At 40.3% G+C, this 18,165-nt stretch overlaps 1 pseudogene; it reads left to right on the forward strand.

The window, feature by feature from the left end:
• The window catches only part of LOC121952361, a 209,151-nt pseudogene extending 191,338 nt beyond the window's left edge, over positions 1-17,813 (forward strand).
• The last annotated feature ends 352 nt before the right edge of the window (positions 17,814-18,165 follow it).

An 18,165-nucleotide genomic window follows, 5' to 3' on the forward strand; every position in this document is an offset into this window, starting at 1 on the left:
AGATAGATAGATAGATAGATAGATAGATAGATAGATAGATAGATAGATTTTCTTAGGACTTTTTTTAGGTCGTTTTCTTTTGTTTTTTACTTTTATTTTATTGCTTATGAGTGCAATGCAGAGCAGTGGCGATTAGCTAGCTAGTTGGACATGGATATGAATGTTGGAGAATTCACACTTTGGGGCCACAGAATGTTGAGGAACTGTTACTGAAGGTATAATTGATTATGTTAACAGATTAGGTAAAAAATAATCCGTTGATGAAGTGTGGTCAAATTCAGGCCAGTATCCTAAAAGTTATGTCCACATTGGCCAATTGAGCAGCTCAAGGTTTACGATTATTGCCAGCCCTTAGTGCCAGTGCAGGAAGTGGTGGGCCTTGAGGCTGCAAGTAATGATTATTTCTATAATCTATTAGTCTGATAATCGTTTTCATGATGAGCTGTTGATCTCATTAGACATCAGAAAATTGTAAAAGTGCCCTTCACAAAGACCCCAAGGTGATGTAATCAGATGTCCCATCTTTGTCTTTTCAAAGCAGCAAAGTCTCATATTATTGAAACTAGAACTTGATTTGAGCCAAAGTAAACACTGTAGCACAATTTAAATAGAGCGACAGTTCTACTATAACTACGTCTGATTCATTGTGTCATAAGAGGGAGCTGGTGTTGAAGGGCATCGGACAGGTTGAAAAAGTTTTCTTTAAGCAACATGAATTGTGCAAAAGGCAGTAGGAGTCAGGAGTCGAGTTGAGAGATGAAGTCAGCCCATCAGAGGAAATTTAAGCTCTTTTCAAAGCTTTTACCTACATTATGACTAGGCTTGTTATATTTAGAGCAACTTACAATGAGTTTTGCAGAAAAATCTGCTCAGAAAATGATGTTAGCAACCCAGAGTGTGTGATATCATAAGTGATGTTAGTTTCCACCTTCTAGTAAAGGCTTAGTCAGAGCAAAAGAAGGATTGACTCACTTTTTCATGAATAAACAAACACACACAAACACACACCTGTGTGCACAAACCCTCACTCGAGTTGTGAGAGATTTACAGAGCATGACACACACCTTGTTAACACAGAATATGCAATGCTTCCTGCTTTTCCTCTCTGTATTTCCTCTAAAATGTAAGGGGAAAATAAAGCTTTACCACTTTTGTTAGATTTATTTATACAACAGATAATTTGATCCAAGCAGTCTCATTGCTCCAAGCGGCAATTTGAGCTGGTACTTCCTATAAGCGTGCTAGGAGAATAGAATAAATGTTGTTTGTACTTAACTAGTTATTTAATTTTCTTTTATTTTTATTGTTGCTATTATGTTTCTGTTTTTTTTTTGCATTCCTCTATCCTGTTGACAGTACATATGCATTCAGTAAGCCAAAAAATTCATTATGACATTTTAACAGTGACCCGCACAGAGGAGTTAGCATTTACTGTGCAGTTTAATAATGGTAAATAAAAGGGGGAAAAAATGAAAGATATTCCTTTATGAGAGCTCTAGCCAACATATTTTCTTTTGTGGCTGTGCTTGTCAGAAAAAATAAAACAAATGAGCATCTTACTTGTACTAAATGGTTCCAAATACCTTAAGAACCAAATATTGATATCACTTCTAACCCGAGTCCACCATAAAGCACTTTAGCATTATTAAAAAAAAAAAATTGGCATTTCAAGGCCTGATCGTATTTTTCTTATTTCCGTGGATTACCAGTCAAGTTTATTATAAGCAACATGATGTCACACAAGATATTTCCAGGCAAAACTACAAGAAGAACCACCAAGCTGCTGGAAATGCAACAAGAGTAGCTGGATGCATCGAACGGGTATCTGGTTTAATCAGTGGACGATAGAGAGTAGATTCAGTGCCAAATGTGGGTAACTTCCAGAGCCTTTCCATTATGACAAAATAAATGCACGTAAGAGGAAGCAGGAGAACGGAAATGTCAGAATTCAGATTTTGATTCGGATTTCGGTTGAAGGCTTTCTCTGAACACACAAGTTGGACATCTTCTTTTCGCTGCTAACTGCGTCGTACTGCCAGTGCTCTCTGTTTGGAGAAATGTTTCTCTTACGTATATGTTTCTGTTGTGTGTGCTTGCGTGCGCGCTTGCGTGTGTGCTTGCATGCGCACGTGCCTGTGTGTGTGCTTGTATTCGTGTGTGCATTCCTGGGTAATTCATCATAGTGTAGACTAGTGGTCGATCGAACCCTGAGACTTTATTACTGCTGCCCACCAGCAGTCACTGTGTGTGTGTGTGTGTGTGTGTGTGTGTGTGTGTGTGTGTGTGTGTGTGTGGGTGTGTGTGGGTGTGTGTGTATGTGAGGGAGAGAGAGAAAGAGAGAGAGACTGTAAATGTTTTTGTCTCATCTGTATTTATTTGGATGCTGGATGCATTTGCGAGCAGTGTCAAAATATTCTTCTTTGTCTTGTGTGAGGAGGTTATCGTGTGTGTGTTTTGATGTGGGTGGGTGACTGAATATATCGGGTGTGTTGGTTGGCGCCACACACACACTTGCCGGCTCGTTGCGAGTATCGATCAGCCCTTTTATTGAAGTTATGAGAGTTTTCTACAAGTACTATAAAGAAGACAGCCAAACAGACAGGCAGAGAAGCAGACAGACAGACCGTGCAGTGAAGTGTATGAGAGGATTACCAGTGGACAGCCGATTCTTTAATTGTTCAGTGAACATTTAGGGGATTTTGCTTGCCACACACACACACACACACACACACACAAACACATACACACACACCAGTGTTCAGCTGCCAGTTTGTGTCACTATGATCTCCTCCGAATCCATCCATATGCGCACATACAGTTACTGTACACAGTGACATACATAATGTACAGTGAAGTCTGAAAACACATATTGGTGAATTCAGAAAAGGGATTGTACAACAAAAAAGTAAGACAAAAAGACATAGTATTTCTCAAAGAACTCACAAAGGGTAAATTGCAACATTAATTGTGCTGTCAAACAAATAAAGTTTTGGTGCTCCTGTGTTATAGGTAGGTAATATGCATATATTTGGTACAAAGTTGGTTAGTTAAAATCTCAAATGTCGTTTCTCCTGGGCTACACGTCAGAACCTGTGCTTGCTGTTTGAAAAAAAATTGTTTTCTTTGTCTCTGCCACGCTGCATATTGTGTTCTTGGCACAAACGAAACATTCATACTTTGCTACATGTGCAATTGCACTCAGCTGCAAAACTTCATGGCTGTGTTTTTGTTGTTATATTATTATCAATGCAATTAACTGTGCTATCAACAGCCACAACCCATTCTTTGTGAATATACTCCATAGACTGTATTTTCATTGTCCTGTTTAAAAGAGTTTAAAGTTGCATGGAACAGTTTGGGACTTTACTGTTGTAAAGTCAGGGACTTTTTTCTGGAGTACTCCAGACACGGTAGACACTCCCAGACCTGGAGCTTCACAGTTTACAAGTAAAATTGATACAAATGCTACAACAAATATTAGATTCTTTTAAATGCAGTATTTTTTTTTACATTCAGTAGCTTCAACAAGCTAAGATGTTAAATAATCAAGAACTAGATTTGGCTATGAAGCAGTTTATATACTATAATCTGCTGCTGATCACCTGTGTGGGCGATCGGCCAGTAACTAAGAGAGTAAGAAGCACAAATGCCTCTTTGGATGCAGAAAGAAATCAATCACCTCTCTTGGCTTGTAGCCCTCTTCACTGCAGCAAAAACATTGTGGGAGAAAAAAACTGCACTGATAGACAATAACTGCCCTCTCAGGTTTTGGATTATGTTCTGAAACTTAATGATTATGTGATCTTTTTGCACAGATTGCACCCTTGCATGATGATTTTACTTGCATCAACACTGGGCCAAAATAATGTTTCCATCCACTTTCATGTGGTCTTTATGGGTATTTTCTTGTGGTTCCTTGTGAGTGGACGCTTGGGAAATTAAAATTGAATGCAGAATACAAGACATTGGGAAGACATTTAGCAAATAAATCATGACATAAATCAAGTGTGTGACTTGACAAAAACACCAAATCTGTAACATTCCTGAGATGAAACAAACATAAATGGCACATTTCCATCATAATTACCACATGGTTGTCTGTTACACTTTAAATTACGTCATCTCATCGCCACCTCTACTCTTGCAACTGACAAAACATATCCTCATACAACAGTATTAGGCAAGTGAAGTTACATGGGTTATAGGTTTAGGAAAGATATACAGTGATGATGTACTAAAAAATTATTCAAAGTTCACTTGGTTTCACACAGTTTCGAACACCCATCTCCCAGGGAAGGTCTTGTTTTGCATACAAATTGTGGTGCATTACTTTTGTGGGTATACATATAAACAGTTCATAAGAACAGCCAGAATGGCAATTGAGTGGAGAGTATTTGCCAGTATAGTAGTGGATGGAATTTGTGTTACATTCATACCTACATGTACATTTATCAGAAAAGTCTGTTGTATGTAACCTTGAAATACAGTCAGATTCATGTAGCTATTGGATGGTTATTTCTCATAATTAGACAGTGTGGAATATTAATGTATTTTACTCACGATTAGAGTAATTATTTAACATAACAGAGGAAACAGCCAGAACTACTATTTTAAAGAAATCATTGTACGCAGACATGTGTGTTTTTTCAGTGAAGGTTTGAACGGTTGACCAGTGTGTGTCACCCCCGTTAGACTGGTGACTTTCTCTGGTGACTCACTCAGCTGACATCTGTGCGCAACTCATTTTGATGATGTCATGCACTGTACTGAGGTCATGTCATCAGCATCACCAAAATGAGTAATCCTGGAGATGCATGAACACACAGACATGAAACCATGAAACTCTCAATATACAGTATATCTGCATTACTCACTTATGTGCACTTAAACTCACAGTGAAAGAGATGAAATCTGAAACCACACATCCTAATACCATCAACATATCAGTAGATGTTCCTAAAAGGATGTGTGTGTGTGTGTGTGTGTGTGTGTGTGCACGCATGTCAATACTTGTATATATGTGTGTGTGATTGTCTTCTACATCCCTCTGAGCCTACATGTACAGTATGACATCATCGCTGTGCAAGGTGTGACCCTGCATGTACGGCATCCCTAATGGGACATTAGAAGCGGATCAAGCGGCTAATGTACCAGCATTAGGGAGGAATAAGTCATGTGTGTGTCATGTCTGTACTGGCCTGGCACACGCACAACATACACACACACACACACACACACACACACACACACACACACACACACATCTGACCCCACAGATACTCTGCTCAGCATTTCCTGGTGCTAATGCATACAACATGTATGTGTGTGTGTGTGTGTGTGTGTGTGTGTGTGTGGGTGAGTGAGTGTGTGTGTAATGTATGGTTATCACATTAGGGCTGGTCATAACTCAGACAGTAAAAGCACAGAGACGTCTCCTGTTATTCTTTCTCTCTGCCAGCAGATCTGCTTTTTCTTTCACTCATCATCGTTGTCACTGTCTGTCTGCATATTTATCTGAAACAGTCAAGAATAGATTATATGAAAAAAAAGGCTGATGATGAGTTTAATAAACTCACATGCTTTCAGTTTGAAAATCATTTTTAAAGACTGACAAGACATGACAATGACGAGTACATGTCAGGCGTATAGTCCATAAATATTTGACAACAGACAAAGACAATGTAGGACAGTCACATGAATCAAGGCGAACGTTTTACTTTTAGATTAAAGCTTTAAAATTAGACTTTATAGCAACAATTACAGGAATCAAAGAAAAGGCAGAAATCTGTGATTAAAACAGACACATTTCAGAGTTGGTTTTCGTCACTCTGTTGTCATAATATTATCTTCTGTAAACCCAGACAGCAAGTGATGGACAGGAGAATGATGAAGAGGGTCAATCCCAAACAACCCAGTAAAAAAAAAAAATGATATGGTGATTTGCATGACAATGCATGGCATCTAGATCAAAATTGGTCTAAATGTGTCCTGAGCAAACTTTATTTGCTGATGAAGGCTGTGAAATGCTGGATAAAAGATAGTGAGTGGACCAAAGATTAAAATTATATTGTCAAACTACTATGTCAAAAGTCAACCTTATTATCAAATCTGCCATATGTAGAGGACATAGAGGGGATTGAAATGCAGTTTCTCCGAGACACACGATGTAAATATGCAAGTAAACAAACAAAACAATATAAAAAGGAGTTAAGAACTAAATAAAACTAATAAAATTAGAGTTAAGGAAAGCACATATAAAAACACACAAGCACAACTTTAAGTATAAATGGGAAGTTTTTTGCTTCATTTATCAGAGAATAATTATTGTGCAAATGGGATAAAAAGCGCAAATGTAATAAAGAATTAAAAAGTAATGTCAATTGTGTCAGTAGTGGATTTCAGTAATACACTTATGCCGTTTAAGTGTATCGGTTGGTTGAAAACTGTCAGTTAGAGAGTAAAGAAGTATACTGATAAACTCTGGTGTCTTATTTTATAAGTTATTGTAACTGATTATCTGATGTGCACAGACTAATATCGGTACAGTTCACGCTTTGAGGTTTACAGCAAACCTGTTCTTATTCACGTGTCAGGCAAAGCATTGTTCCTCAAACAGGCTACTTTTACTGAAAAAGACAAATATACAACTTTAATTTGAAATAATCCATTGAATTTAATAAACATTTGCTGCGAACAAACCCACTCAAGTTTGACAGCGCTGCACAGAGGCCTCCAATTATTTTCAAGTATTTTCATAAGGGTGTTGTGTTAGCGAGGGTGGCTATGCCCTCCTTGATGACCCCTTGGCGGAGCCACTGATTTGGGACCTATTAACATTGAAATGTAGCCCTTAAAAGGCTGTTAAAACAACAGTTTCTGTCATCAGTAACCGATGTGTAAAACATGTTTACTTTTCGCCCACTTATTCCAGTTTTATCATGGGCACATTTTTATCCATTGACATGCAAATCATCACATCAAGGACACAAACAACATTTTGTGCAGCATTCTGTCACTAACCCAGCTCAGCAGTTTGAACTGATACCTGAAAGATATGTTCAGTCCCCAATATCATTTTAATTTTGCAGCTACAATTAAATGTATTTTTTGTTGTTGCTGCAGGCAATTCTATTGACAAAGTTTAGGCCCTCAGGACGTCAAAGCCGGATTATTTTAGACTTTTAATCAGTTTTGAAACACAAATGACGCTAACAAAATCAAGCAACACTTCCCTTCTCATTCATATCAACACACTGCAGCTGGAAGCATTATTCATTTGTATTGAGCAGGAGGTAATCCGACAAACAATGCTTTCTTATTTACAGACGCAACCTGGGAGAGATTAATTAGGTGATTCGAGTAGCTGTGTCTCTAAATATGTAGAGACGTAAACAGGCAAAGTATTCAGAGTGCATCGATCCCGGCAGTCAGAGGCTTTGAGTGATTTAGTAGCAGAAGCCTGCAGACCTGATAATGATGATGTTACCAGAGGATCATCTTTCCTTCCCGTTTATCAGCTACCGCCTTACTGGAACTGCTCGAACATTTAGGATCAGGTTTCTGTGAGTGTGTGTGTGTGTGTGTGTGTGTGTATGTGTGTAAGTGTGTGTGTGTGCGTGAGCCGTTCAGCTCACCAGTCTAATAATGAGAGGTTAACAGAGAGCCAGCCTGGCCATAATAATGTGTAAAAGATTGAATTTAGCACCATGGACAGGCACACTAAAACTGCTGACTGGCTCTGTGACCTCTCATATCATCACACACACACACACACACACACACACACACACACACACACACACACACACACACACACACACACACACACACTGATGGAGAGGCAATATGTTCCACCAGGCACAAACTCAAAAGGAGCTCACATGCAGCCAACCATAAGTGTGTGTGTGTGTGTGTGTGTGTGTGTGTGTGTGTGTGTGTCACACAGTCTAGGTTAATGCTGTGAAGCACAGAGTAATTTTCTCTCTGTCGCCGGGTGGCCTCACGCTGTGGAAACGACAACACATTAACTGTTAAACAAGACACCTTAGACCCCGGGGTGGGAGAGGCTGAGAGGGTGGGCGGGTGAGGAAGAGGGGAGAAACAATAAAGAGACTGAGAAAAAGAGAGAATTGTAAAGGGGCTGGTGGGTGGGAAAAATATGAAAGATAATTCCCAATGTGGAGGCAGAGTGGGAAGAAGGGAGCGGTGGAGGAAAAAGGTGAAAATGGACTACGGGAAGCAGAGGATGAGGAGGATGTGGACACAAACATTAAATTTCTCAATAATTGATTCCATGAACCCGGGAATAAAATGAGTGAACTCCGAGCCAAATCTAGTCCTTGTTCATCATTACAAACACTGTAAAGAGGATTTTAGATCATAAGATGTGGAAAAGAAAAAAACTAAGATGTTGCCCTTTGAAGGGCTGTCACTCCAGAACAGCTCACATTGGATCATTGTGGTATGATCTGAACAGCAATGCACAGCAGAAGAGCCTACAGAGCACTTTAGATTTACTTTAGAGTATATTTTAAATGCCTGTCACTTCAAAATGTCATTTAGACACAGAGAAAAAAAAGAGGCATAAAAGCACTTGACTTGACAGCAGATAATCTGCCTTTAAAAGGAGTGAAGAGCAATTTGTTTATCCTGAATAGATGGTGAAATGGATGATGGGTGATGTGTGTTGGGGAGAGGAAGGAGGGGCCAAGATTGCACATGTGTTGTTTTTTTTTTTTTTAACAACTTTTATGTGATTTTATGTGTCATTGTGCATCTGCTTTTATGTCTTCACATGCATCTAAAACCTTCTTTTTTCTCTTTCTTTCGCACAGGAAGTTATTTTGAAGAGAGCAGCCGACCTTGTAGAAGCCCTCTATGGTTTGCCCCATAATAACCAGGTAAGCAAAACACACAAACACACACACACACACACACACACACACAGAAAAAGAAAATAAACATATTTGTTGTGTTCATTTGTACTTTTTCTTTTTACTTTAACTTCATACTATACTAGCCCTTACTAAGTATGTAGCCTACTGTTGCATGAAGTATACATGCCATTGGGACATACAACTTTGTCATAGCATTGAGCTTTGAACTTTGACCCCCTTGCTCAACTATCTGTCACAGTCTGTAGTGCGAAATGAATGTGTATTTATTAATTCATTATAAACATGAGCAAATATGCAACAGTAAAGGCCCAGACAGACAAAACTGACCAACAACTGACTGGCGGCATGGTGTGTCAGGGCTTTTACGCTTGAGTGGGCTGCCATCCATCATTGCGGCTTCTGTCAGCTGTCATTAAGCAGTTATCATTCTGTGACTCAAACAATGTGATGCGCAGAGGCTTGTGTGTCAGAATAGCCTTAAAAACATGCTGGCTTACATACTGCAAAATCCAACCGTATGTAGAAGAGCATCCTGGTATTTTCGGCACACTGCATTTGACATACCATGTATTGAGACAATACTAAATCTTTTTTTCTCTTACTATCTTGTATGGTAGCATGAATATTGGGATGCACAGGTTATTTTAGTTTTCATGTTTGTTGTAATCATTCTTTGTGCTTTCCTCTTTCTGCAGGAGATCATCCTGAAGCGTGCTGCGGACATTGCAGAAGCTCTCTACAGCGTGCCACGAGGACACACCCAGCTCTCCGGCTCCACCCACAGCGGCATGATGGGGGTCAACTCCTTCACTGGGCAGCTGTCCGTCAACGTCTCTGAACCCCCACAGGCCAATCAGGGTAAGACTTTAAGACTAATTTTTAAATGACAGTAAGTTTGTTAAATACACGTCACCACTTCCAACTTTTCTCTTGTGTATAATCAAAGATGAGTTTGTTTGCCTTTTGCTCCTCCAAGGAGATTAGGCCATTCACAATGTCTTACATTTCACTCGGTTGTCATGCAGTCCCTGGTCCTCCAGGTTAGGAGTTGGCTGTAGGGCTAACTATCCCACCCTGTAAAAAAAGAGTTAGTTACAAAAATATTGACAAATGAAAACCAAATCACAAAGTCTTACTGCAATTCTGAAATGTCTGCAACATCAACTGTACAACTTGTTGCTTATAAATATTTAAAAAATGATAAAGTTATTTATTCCTCTATTGGCCACCATATGTGTCCACTGCTCAGCAATTAATTTTTTAGATCTGTAAACTTTCTCCATTTCAGGTTGGCCTCAGTAAACATAGTTACAGATATAAATTTCAGACCTTATCCCTGTGCAAAACAGCCCAATTTACATTGTGAATGATCTGTGTTCACATTGCTTTGAACCATCATCCCATGCTCCTCTTTTCTCTCACTTCCTGCAGGTTTCGTGCGCAGCAGCAGTAGTGTGTCCCCTCATGGTTACGTGCCCAGCTCCACGCCTCAGCAGACCGGTTACACTTCAGTCACCAGCACCATGAACGGCTACACTAACAACACGGGCATGACCAACCTGGGAGGCTCGCCCACTTTCCTCAACGGCTCCGCAGCCAACTCGCCTTACGCTAGTGAGTGTGAATTTTACACACACACACACACACACACACACACACATTCACTCACGCACTAAACACTGTGAAAGAGCTTGTACCAAGCATTACTAAAGTTTCTCATTATACCACTTAAAAATGCAGTTACATAGCTGCCAGTGTGATTACAGGTGCTCAACACTGCATACATGCATGAAGATCTTACACATTGTACCTCCACACGTCTGTGGACAGGAAGTGAAAGTCTCTGATCTGCCAAGTGGAGATTCCCCCATGGGGCTCTCTGTCTCTATGTCTTCAAAAATGATCACCAACTTCATTTTGTCCTCCGTCCATCTTCTCCCTCCTTCCCTCGCTTCCTTTCATCTGACAGCCACACCTCTTCTCTCTCTGTTGGTTAATTGCATCCCTTTTGAGAGAAAAATAATTCCTTTATGGATCTGGCTTTTTGCACAGAGGCATTCACACAGCTAACAATCCCTGACTGACGAACACAAACACAAGTGGACAGGGGGTTTCTACAGACCTCTGGCCATATAGTATATTTTAAAAGGCCAACTTCAGCCACTTTTTATTGCTTTTCAAATTCAAATTTCTTTGTCAGAACATGTTATTTATATAATTTTGTCTTACGTATTGTGGAGAATTATGGTTGAATGAATAATTGATGAAGCAATACATTGGAGCATCATGTTCAGTAACATCTGTCTCTTTCCTTTGTTCTCACCCTTCATCCCCTCTCTTCTTCATCCCATCTCTGTCCTCTGCCTCATTCTTCTCCCACCAGTTGTCCCCTCCAGTCCCACTATGGCCTCCTCCACCTCTCTCCCCTCCAACTGCTCCTCCTCCTCTGGCGTCTTCTCCTTCTCTCCGGCCAACATGGTGTCGGCTGCCGTTAAGCAGAAGTCTGCCTTCGCTCCAGTGGTCAGGCCCTCCTCCTCCCCTCCGCCCTCCTGTACCAGCGCCAATGGCAACGGGCTCCAAGGTAATGTACCATGTCAACAGCCAGTCAGTCAGAGGATGCTTAGCGGGAGGACTTCCCCAAGAAATGCTCGGTCATTAAAGTCCCTATCACTTCCTTCTCTGATCAAACAGTATGATCATATAACAACAGTTGGATGAACTGAACATTTGTATAGACATTTATGGACCTTAAAGGGTGAATCCTAATGACTTTGTTGATCCTCTGACTTTTCCACCGGTGCCATCATGAGGTTCACACTTTTGTTTTGTTTGTGAAATGCTCAACATCTGTTTATCGGATTGTCGTGAAATTTAGTTAATTTCCTGTTCTGGTGATTAACAACCAGGTATGTTTTTTTTTTTTTTGTTTGTTTTTTTGAAAAATACAATTATTTTTTAAAATTAAACAAACAATTTTCAGGTGAAAGCTAGTTTTATCCAAGTCTGCTTGTTGTACTGCTTCACCTTTTGGATTAACAGTTTGTTTCATTCTCTCTCCTTGCTCTTAACTTTTAACCCCTTCCCTCCTTGTACTCCTCTGACCTTCCACCCTTCCTTTGTCATGTCTCTGTCCCTGTCTCTCTGTCTTGCTCCTGCCTGTCTCTCTGCCTCTCTCTACCAGATCAAACATTTGTGGACTCTAGCAAGTACTCAACAGCCAGCTCTCTACAAGGCCTGGCCTTCACCTGAAGTACGTCCCTCAACTATCTCTCCCTTCAACTCTGTTGAGAAATTTCATTGGCAACTTTTGTCAAAACCAACACTTTCTCGCCCTCAGCTAGTTAAATACCAACACTTGGTCAGTGGCCCTACACATCTAGCATGTATGCACCCCTCCAGCATCAGTTTTGGATGCTCTGGGATAGGATTTCACACATTTTTTCTTTTCAAAATAAACTTTCGTTCTTCTTGTTAAAGGCATGTAGTCTCTAATAAATAAAAAGGTGAAATACTTTGTTTTTAGGCTTACTTCCGTATGCTTCGGCAACAAAAGTACATGGTTAGGCTTAGAAAAAAACATAGCCTAGCATGCTACCCAAACAAGCGCACTATGTTGTTATTGAAATAGGTGATTGACTTCTGTTTCACATGGGACAATACCAGTGGTCTCGGGAGTGGAAGTCCAGAGTTTGTTTGACCCATCTGCTGCCACTCCTGCTGGCCATTTGCACTTCTTGCTCTTTATACTACAAGTTATTGGTTGCTGAAAAAAAGCTGCCACCTTGTACAGCTCATATTGCAGCTAAAGGGTGCCTCAGTGCGTCGGTGTCTGACACCTGTGACCACTGAACAAGTGTCGGTATTTGACGAGTCGGGAGTAGGACCGGGTCGGTCCAAACTGTCTAATATCAATTAAGTAATTATTTTCTTTCATGTTTCCTATCTTTTACGTCTGTTTCTGAATTGTCACTCTCCTGATTTTTCACCTCATCTTCTCTTTCATATATTACCTTTCTCATACTCACCTCTCATCTTCCTTCTCCTCAACTTTTTCATCCACAGCTCATCCCACAGCACAAATCTCTTCATTCTGTTGCCTGGTAACCCCTCCTTATCTTCCTATTGGCTGGGAAAAAAAGACAGGAAGTTAGATATTTACAGAAACAAAAAAAGACATTTGGCATGGAGAATTTATTTCTCAACATCACTGGCTTTGTTTAGCTGTGTGCGCATTTGCGCTTGATTTTCTGTGTGTGTGTGTGTGTGTGTGTGTGTGTGTGTGTGTGTGTGTGTGTGTGTGAGACAGAGAGAGGAGAGCATGTGCGGGGGTGTGGGAACTCAAAGCTTAGCCTCAAAGCACAGCTGAAATAAACACTCCCCACTTAGAGCTATACACACACACTTTCCTCTGTCACACACACTTGGTGATCACACACTGGCAGCTTACTAGGGAGCGATCAACAATGACAGCTGTTCGACTCTCTTGACAGTTTATACTGGCAGTGTACCTGCCCTATGCTGTGTGTGTGTGTGCGGGCGCGTGCGTGTGCATGTGTGCGTGCGTCAGTGCTTCCAAGCACCTGTGACAAAAAAAACAAACTCGGAAAAAAATGGAGGCTCGACTGAAACAATACATTTTGTAAAATTTTGTCATGCTGGTCCTAAAAATGAAGCTTTTTCTCTTTAAAGTTTTCAGACACTATGGAATATAAAACCATTTATTTAATCATTTCTCCACTCTGCTCTGTGTGTGTGTGTGTGTGTGTGTGTGTGTGTGTGTGTGAGACACTTTGGGCTGGGCTCTGCCTCTCTCATGTTGACACCCATCCCTTGGGTTTAAATACAACACACGCCATGATGCAATCTGTCAGGCACACACACAAACATACAGTAAAGTACGCCAACTGTTCCCACACAGAAATAAACGTGCGTGTTTGTGTGTGTGTGTGTGTGTGTGTGTGTGTGTGTGTGTGTGTGTGTGTGTGTGTGAGCAGCATCGCCAAGAGCCAACTTATACGATGTGTCCCCGCTCGATTTTACTGATTTATTTGTCTATTGATGTTTTAAATGTCGCTGCAGTCACACAGCTGCACAGATGGGAAAACATATTGATGTATTTACGAGGGAATTTTTTATGATGATGAAAAATATTTGGCTGTGTTTTAAAAGTTTTTTTCTCTTTCCCTCCTTTCTCTCCCTCTGTTTCTCTTTCCACCCAACAGCAATCCCGGGAATGATTGTCCCACCCATGTAAAGGTGTGAGTGCATGACTGTGTGTGTGTGAGTGTGTGTGCGTGTGTGTGTGTGTGTGACTGATGAACCAAGCACACTCACACTGATCCCGGCGGAGGATTTCGGTGGGAGTCAGACTCCGGTCGGGGATAGAAGCAGCTGTCCCGATCTGAAGGAACAAACCCAACTCAGGCCCTTTCTAACACAAAAACAACTACAAGAAAAAACAGACGAAGAAGAAAAAAAAAGACTGTTCGCAAGTTGTTTAGACTTTGTACACCTTGATGCTTTTATAGGAGAACGGCCACGCCTACATTATGACTCTCCACGGCCACAGGAAGTGTATTTATTTTGGAAAGAATCCACTTCTTCCCTTGAGTGATTTTTCTTTTTGTGCAACAGTTAACGTATGATAATCATCTTCTAACTGTATCTCACATGAGGGATTTTTCTATTTATGAAGTTTGGTTATTAATGAAGGAAAATAATGTGAAGAATACCTGACGATGATGGTGATGATGATGAAGAGGCTGCAGGATTCACGCAGGGTCAAATCAAGCCGACACAGACAAGCCAAACCAGACACACACTTAATCGTCTTATTGCCAAATCTACGGCCACTCTTTCTGCACACACACTCGGACAGCGAGGTTCTTCCTCTGCATTTAATCGATTAGATGAAGGTTGGACGTTCAACTGATGCTGCAGTTTTAGCCATTCAGAAAACCCTATGTTTGCATTGAGCTCACTTTATATAAATCTGCACTGCTTAGGATCAGTTGAATGATCAGAAATCAAAATTCTGTTATTCAACAAACCATGAAGAAACATGTTTCCGCCATGCAGGATTCACGAGAGAAATTATACTTGCTGCAGACTGTTGCGTAGCCAAAATGTTGCACTTGTCACCCTCCAAGGACTACAGCCAGTGCCCAACTAGCATGTGCGTTCTGCGCCTGCATGAGAGGAAATAACTCGCCATACCAGCAGGCAATGTTAGTCTGTATTCATCATTCAAAAAGGGAAACCGAAAGACCAAAGGATGGATTCAAGATGCTAATTGGCCATTTTAGCGCATTAACACAATCTGTTAAAAAAAACAAAACAAAGGATATGAGCCGTGCACAAGCAAACAGTAACAAACAATTACAAACCGCTTAAGCAAAAGAGCTTAGTAATTAGTTTGCTGTCCTCACTTTGGTTTCACCTCTCATGCACTGAGCTGAATCGCCGATCAGAGTGATTTCATTGACCGATGGGCATTGCCGTCTCCGACATCGATTCAACGAGCTAAATTGGCTTAAAAAAGCCTACCAGGGCCAACTAGTGCCAGTGGTGTCGGACACACTGTAAAAACTGAGGTGACACTCAATGATGGCCCAAAATTGCCCAATGGCCAAACAACTTGGTGTGTCAGGGCTCATAAATAGGTGTGTGAGTGTGTGATCACCATTTGCCAACAGCAGCTTCACTGTTGAGGATTTGACCCAACAACTCTGCCACTGAGTCCGTCCATCAGCCCTGTTACCACGATCTGTTTAAAAAGTCAGACACCGCCACAGCGACCTCTAAAAGAGGGGGAACATGTCTTAAAGACTGCTGCCATTTTGACTTGGATTTTGTTGTGTGAGAGTTCTCAAATATTTGTCTTAATACACACATCCAAACTTCTGTTTTGTTTTTCTTTTGATTTGCTGTGTTCTTTATATTTTTCCTGCGACCAGTCGGCCAATCAGATTGTGTTTTTCATGCCCATCTCTCTGGTGTGATTGAGAACTTGAGTGAGAAAATGATTCAATGGTGTGTCTTAAGTGCTGCGCTGCAAAGAACGTCATTAAATCTTCAAGTCTTGCCATGAAATTTTGGGGAAAATTTGTGAAAACATCTTCCACTGAGGTTTTAAATCTGCCCCTCAGTTCAATTTGTTTTTTTTAAGTGCAACTCTATTTAAAAGTATATGATTTCAGTATACTTGCATTGCATTTTGCATTTGTTTTCCTCAGAGGTCAAACTGAATTTCTTTCTTTCTTTGCAGCGCAGGACAATTAGCCAACAATATGTCTTAAATGCCGAGTGTGCAACAATGAGAAATGTAGTTGATAATTTGTTGACAATGCTCCCTCAGCCCTGCAGGGTGTGTGCTTCAACAGTCTTAATTTATGATTCTGTTAATTTTGCCAAAGCCCTTATTTGAGACATTAATGCCTAAACAGTCTTATGCCACAGTTGTCTGCTATTTGTCTTCTCATAGGAAGTCAGAAACTGTGAGAATGCCATACTGTGTACAAGCATAATTTTAACACCTGCAGCAGGCAGCGTTCACAAATACATCTTTGTTTGTTCAGATGGATGATATTTACCACTTTCTGAAGGTGAATTTGGATTCTTAACTGGAAAGAAACAGGAACTAGCATCATGTGCGGTTAAAGTTAACCCCCACTATTTGATGAGTGGGAATCAGCTGCCTTAGGGCACCTGGCCTGGATGTTGGTGCCCAATTTAAAAAAAAGGGAGGAAAATGCTAAACATCCTTAATTTTTTGAATCTACACTAAATGACTCCTCAGTCAAGTTTGTCAAACAAAGCCCTATTTGCACGGGACCTCTGGTAATATTCAATAATTGCGGAGGTCGTCTGCAATCCTAAGCCTTTTTAAATCTGCCATGTCCAAAATTAGTGAAGTCAAAATTCTACAACTGTATTTTGCCAAACAGAGAGGTTGTGTGGTAAGATTACTCCCAGCGAATTGGTTCTGTTAACACTGTATATTATTGCTTGCTTTAGTGTTTCTTGTGTTGTGTGAGAGTCAAATTGCAGATGACTGTGTGCATCTTATCTGGGGGATAAAGTCAGTAAATTCAAGTAAAATACAGACTTCTATCCAACGTGAATGCGCTAAATGAAACAAAGACGTAGGGGGTGATTTCTTAACCCAAAGGGGTCCCCAGATAGTCTCGTGCTAATAGGGTTAAAGACTGAAGGTCTGTCATTAGTAGTAAACCAAAATTGGGATGAGCTTTTAGGGACGTTGTCAAGAATTAAAAACAAACAAAAATAATAACAGAAAACATTTATGAAACAAAACAAAAACAATTGAACCTCCCCCCAAAATATTACATCCTTGAAATGTGTTCCTTGCTTTGTCTCTCATGTCTAATGATTTGAATGTTATTAAGACATTTTATTTGTTTTGTGTTATTCTGTCTGTTTATTAAGAGCCATACTTCCACTGCTAATTTCAATCAAACTAAAATAAGCCATTGTGTGTTTATCATTTGTAAGTTAAGTAGGCAGGAGGATATTTTTCATGCTGTCATGATGTTGTTGATATAATTATTGTCAAAGCTTGCATAATTTAGTTGCATTAATAGGTGTAGAGTTCATAAATGTTATCATGATTATCTGTGTTTGTCTTCCATGTGATGGATTTGAAGGTGGAACAGAGCTGCTTAACGAAGGCTTTCTCCTGCTTCAGTCGGGTTTTCTGTCTTCGCTTTGCTCCCTTTCCCTCCTCCACCATGTTTTGATTGTGCTTTTAATACTCTGTTTGCCCTCTTTTTTTCCTTCCCCTCACAAAATGAGCCACCTATTTATTTTATCTCAAATATGGGTCTGCAGACCACTTCTCTGTTTGTGTCTACATGTGAGAGTGCCTGCAACTGTGTGTCTGAGTGTGTGTGTGTGTGTGTGTGTGTATGTGTGTGTGTGTGTGTATGTGTGTGTCATTTTTCTCTGAAAGAAAAATGTGTTGTTTTAAAGCTAAGGGATGTTTTTTATAGTACATATATAAATACCTGTACAGGAAGGAGTACATAGACAGTCTGGTTTGAGGAAGTATGATCCGAAGCACTTGTCCAACAACAGTAATAACATTTATCATGGCTTGTCTGCGTTCAGGCTTACAGTGGTGGTCATCATTCATACACACACTATCAGCAGTATCAGTGCGGAGGGGAAGAGTACAGAGGAAACTACTGTAAAGATGATAATGTTGATTCTTTTTTTATTTTAAACTTTGAAGTGTAAAATAACTTTT

Source organism: Plectropomus leopardus, chromosome 13, assembly GCF_008729295.1.
Source record: "Plectropomus leopardus isolate mb chromosome 13, YSFRI_Pleo_2.0, whole genome shotgun sequence".
NCBI lineage: Eukaryota > Metazoa > Chordata > Actinopteri > Perciformes > Serranidae > Plectropomus > Plectropomus leopardus.